The sequence below is a fragment of the Globicephala melas genome, chromosome 11 (genome assembly GCF_963455315.2).
Source record: "Globicephala melas chromosome 11, mGloMel1.2, whole genome shotgun sequence".
In the NCBI taxonomy this organism is placed as follows: domain Eukaryota; kingdom Metazoa; phylum Chordata; class Mammalia; order Artiodactyla; family Delphinidae; genus Globicephala; species Globicephala melas.
In genome coordinates this window covers 25,885,776-25,890,913 of record NC_083324.2, presented here as the reverse complement: position 1 = coordinate 25,890,913, position 5,138 = coordinate 25,885,776, and positions in this window count along the sequence as shown.

Genomic DNA, 5,138 nt, shown 5'->3' with positions numbered 1-5,138 from the left:
GACTGCGCCCGGACGCCTCCAGCCCGGCTTCCGGTCCACGGTCCCTCTCCGCCCATAGCGTCTCCTGCTGGACACGCCCGGGAATGCCTCACCCGTCCCGAATGCGGGCGCCCTCGTGTGGTCGCCGGTGTCTTTCCCTCGCTCTCAGCCACGAGAGTCCCAGAGTGGGTGGTGCCCAACTCCAAGGCTGGATTTCCCTCTCCCCACTGGTAACCATTAGTTTGTCTCTATATCTGTGATGGCTTTTACTTTTATGTGCATCTCATTTGAATTCTCCCAGTATTAGGAAGTAGTACTATTAGCCCATCTTGTAGATAAGAAAAATGAAGCACAAAGAAGTTAGGGAATATGACCAGCCAAGGTTATGCAACAGCTACGCCTGAATAAAAACCTCTGTCTGCAGCTCGAAAGCTCATGTTCTTTCCGCTCTTTTCAGAAAACGGCTTCCAGAATTCCACACTCTTAATAACAAAGCACCATTACTTTGTTTATGCAGAATTTAAGTCGTTGCGTGCCTGTGTTTTCAGCCTCTCTTTGTTCATGTTGCTACAGAGTCTTCAGAACTGGTAATGGTTACAGGAAATTCCACCTAGTGGATTTTCATAATTTACTTTTACTCTTCCCTCCGTTAGAAGTGCCTTTAGGTTGTCCAGGGTTGTTATTTTCCTAATATAAAAACCAAGATGAACACCTTGGGATGTACACAGCATTTCATATTTTACGTTTTTTTTTTTTCCTTAGCATAAATACCCAGGCAGGATTAATAGGCACAAGGAAGGAACTCTTTGTGATTTTCAAATATTGAATATCCAGTGGTTTTCAGAAAGAGTTAAACCAGTTTACACAGTCACTGAAACATTTGGGACTGCCACGTTCTCACCAGCAGAAGGCATTACCATAGGTTTTTAATACTGCATCTGTTTTGGTAAAAGTAAACATTTTGAAGGCAACTCAAAAGACAGAGAAAATGTAGAGAGCACAGAAAAAATTACCAGCACTCCTTCATGTTAAACTTTTGGTGAAGAACTCTGTAAACCGCTTTCATTCGTTCATTCATTCAGCAAACATTATTGCACAGCGGCAAAGTACCAGGCACAGTTTGAGGCACTGGGAACACAGCAGTGAAGACCATGAAGGCCTTGTCCTCAGGGGAACGTACATTCTAGAGACACTTAGCTTCACTGAAATTCACCTAGATATATATTAATAGGATCATTCTAAACTTGTACCTTATAAACTGCTTTGTTCGCCCCACCATGTATGGTAGATGTCTTTCCATGCCGGTAAATATGGATTGACATCATCACTTCTAATGACCACATAGGATTCCATTATTTTTATGTACCAACTTTTCCCCTTTCAATCCTTAATTGATATCAATTTGAATCATTTTCATTTTCTCACTCTCGTAAACACCCTAGGGGTTTTTGCATATATTTTGCATATATATTTTTTGCATATATATATATATATATATATGCGTATATTTTCACACTTGGGTAATTATTTCTTACCCCAAATCCCTAGAAGTGTAATTGCTGAATAAGAGGGCTGAACGTTTTGCATTTTGACATAGTATATAAGGATTAAATTATTTTTCTAAAAATTATACACCAACTCACATTCCCACCAACATTAAACAGAGGGCCTGTCTCCCCCTTTGCCAAGACATTTTTATCACCCATTTTAATCTTCGGCAACAGAAACAGTGTTGCTTTCCCATTACATTTCTCTTATTAGTATGACGCTGAATTTCTCTTCACAATTGTACTGACACTATATATTTCCTCTTTGATGAAATACCTATCTTGCTTTATCAATTCCTCTACGAAATCTTCCTTATTGATCTGTGAGCACTCTTCATAGCTTAAGGAAACTAAATGCTTGTCAACTGTTGCAAAATTTCCTCTAGTTATTTTTCTACATTTTTATGGAATTTTTTTCAACATAAAAGTTTACAGTGTTTATGTAGTTACATTTGTCATTCTTTGCCTTATGGTCTCTGTTCTTATTGTCAAACCTTTCCAACACCATGGTTTGAAAAATATTCATCCATGTTTTCCTCTGGTATATTTATGCTCTTCTTTCCTTCCTCCCTTCCTTCCTTTCTCTCTCTTTCTCTATCTTCACTTAAATCTTTGATCCATCTGGAATGTACATCTAAAGAGAAAGGTATATCATGTTTAAAATATTTTTACAATTTACTAGGGGAATAATATATATTTATAATATATATATTTAAACTATACATATATATTTTAATATATATATTATATATATCTATAAAACCATATTTTCCAGCCCAGAATCTATTACTTGACATAAGATTTGACAGCAAAGAATATTTGCAATTAGCTCTATCTTAGGGACATAAGCCCGTTCCCAAATGCCTATCCTCCTTTATGGAACTCTCAGGAGTGGCAGCTGTGGTCATGTGACCCAAAGCTGATCAGATGAGTGAAGCTGAGGGAAACTGATTCATTGGCTGGTTAGCAATTCATGACCAATTTGTCTTGTCTCAACTAGATGAACTGGTTGGGCAGATTCTGTTTTCTTCTGGAGAATCCGAACTAGGAACCTCCCTGACGGTGTTCAGAGAGAAGCTGTCAGGAGAGCCACCATCTGAGTAAGAGTTCCAGAGAGAACAGAGAAAACTAAGACGAGAGACACTCTAGAGCTGAACGACACCACGTTTCTAATTTGAAAGAATCCACTGAGTACCCAGCAATAGGGATTTCTTTTAAAGTCGCCCCACTGTGAAAACTCAGAACAGTGGGCACAACAAGAAAATGCCAAGGGTTAAAAGAGAAGAAAAAACAAAGTCACTTAGGAAGGAATGAGCATCAGAATGGCTCATATCTCCTGAAATGGGACACTGGGGACCATGAAACAGGGCCTTCAGAGATCAAGGTAAAATGATTACCAGCCTAGAATCCCATACTCACCCTTTACTGTGGAATGAATATGGGCATTTGAAGACCTACAAAAATCTCAAACATATCTCCCATCTGCCCATTCTCAGGAAGGAAGTCGCAGAGGATGAACTCTACCTAGAAAATGGAGAATCCAACCCAAGGGAAGAGGAATCCCTGGGATGGTATAAAGAGAGAGCTCAGGGAATGGACAAACAACAAGGTGCTACACACAGTGAACTGTATTCAGTATCTTATGATAAACCATAATGAAGAAAATTTTTTTAAATGTATATATATTAATAACTGAATCACTTTGCCGTACAGCAGAAATTGACACATTGTAAATCAACTATATTTCAATTAAAAAAAAGGTCTGGCAAAGCATACATCAAAATGTTACCAGTAGTTATCTTTGGGTGGCAGAATTATGTGCAATTTTTCCTTTTTTTGTTTAAATGAAGTTTCTGCTTTTTTCCAATGAAGAAAAAAAGAGAGATCTCAGGATGACAACCTTGTCGATGACCTCGAAAGCTCCAGAAAAACTGGAGCAGGAAGTGGGTTCCCCGTGATACCTCTTTTTCTTTCTCCCCCTCTCTCCTCTTCACATTCACTTCCCTAGGAAATCATACTCACAGTAACTTCAAAATCTACCCAGTCTGGCCGCTTTCCACCATTTCTCCTGCTAACACCTGGTCCACTCCGCCACTCTCTGCCTCCTGGATGTTGGTCTCCTAACTGGTCTCCCTGCGTCACCCCTGGTGCTCCTCTTGACAGACCAATCACCATGGTGTGATCCTTTTCAAGTTCAAGTTCCCCTTTACAGTGGCCCACAAGGCCCTGCGAGATGCCACCTCCCAATGTCTCCGTGTTGTCCTCTTCGACCGTTCTCCCCTCACGCACCTGCTGCAGCTCCTGTCTCCTAGCTATGGCCGGAACACAGCAGGCACATTCTCACATCAGAGCCTTTGCCACGACCATTCCCTCTGCCTGGAATGCGCTTCCCCGTGACCCGCTCATCCCTTCAAGGCTGCCCAAATGTCACCTCTCCCAACTCCTCTGTTCATAACATCATTAGCGCCCCCCCTTCCTGCACTCCCAATCCATGTTGCCAAGCTCACTTTTTTTCCCATACAATGTACCGTCATCTAAAATAATATGTTTTATTAGACTTATTGCTTATTTCTATCTCCTCCAACTCCAATGTAAACTCCAGGAGGGCAAGAATCCTATCTTTCATGCACATTCAGTGCCTAGAAGATGGCCTGGCACCTAGTAGACACCCACACACATTTCTTGAATCAATGAATGAATGAATGAATGGAGTGGAGGCTTCTAGAAGGGAATCTCCAAAAAGAAGAAACAGATCAAATACATGATGAGTTTGAAAATACTGAGAGTGTATTTATACTCTTGCCTGAGAGTCTAGGTCTGAGATAGGAACTTAGAAAACTATGCCCAAAACCACAAGACAATTATTAACCCCAATTGCACCAAAGTTGTACAGGAAAGAAAATATAACTCTGAAATAATTCATGGCTCAATTGTGAATAACATTTATGTCATTATAACAATGTAAATGGAAGCAAAGCTGGGATAAAAACAGATTGAGAAGATGGAGAGCAGGCGTGGAATTAATGAGAGCAGGATGGGAAATCCATGGAAACGACGGGCCCAGCAATTAGGAATGGGGCCCAGACCACTGTGCTCTCAATCAGCACAAATTCTTCTGCCTTCATGTCCTTTTTTTTTTTTTCAGCCAGGACTGAAACTTTTTCAGAGGATCTGAGAAAATGTGTGTCTGCACGGAGCTTTACTTTTCATGGTGGGCAGTTAAAAGTTAATATCTAAGACTGGAAAAGAAGTTCAAAAGCAGTACAAGCACGTTGTTTAGAAAGACAGGGGTCAAACCCCCAGGACAAGGTTAAAAGTGGTGGCCTCTGGATGTGGGATACTATTGGGGAAGGTGCTGGAAGCCAGGCACTGTGGGTTTTTTCAAACCAAACCTTTAAAAACCATATACTACTTGAATAATTTGAAGAACACATTTAAATATTTGAGAAAAGCAGTCAAGACTCTGCATTTTTGTTTGAAGGCTCTGCTTTGGAATTTGTAATTGTGAAGGTCTGGAATCTGCAAATCTCTTTGCCTCCTTAAACAAGACTTCTTCCTGGATACATGATGGGTGTTTTTTCTTAAATGTGTTACTCATCGTGGACACTTCTG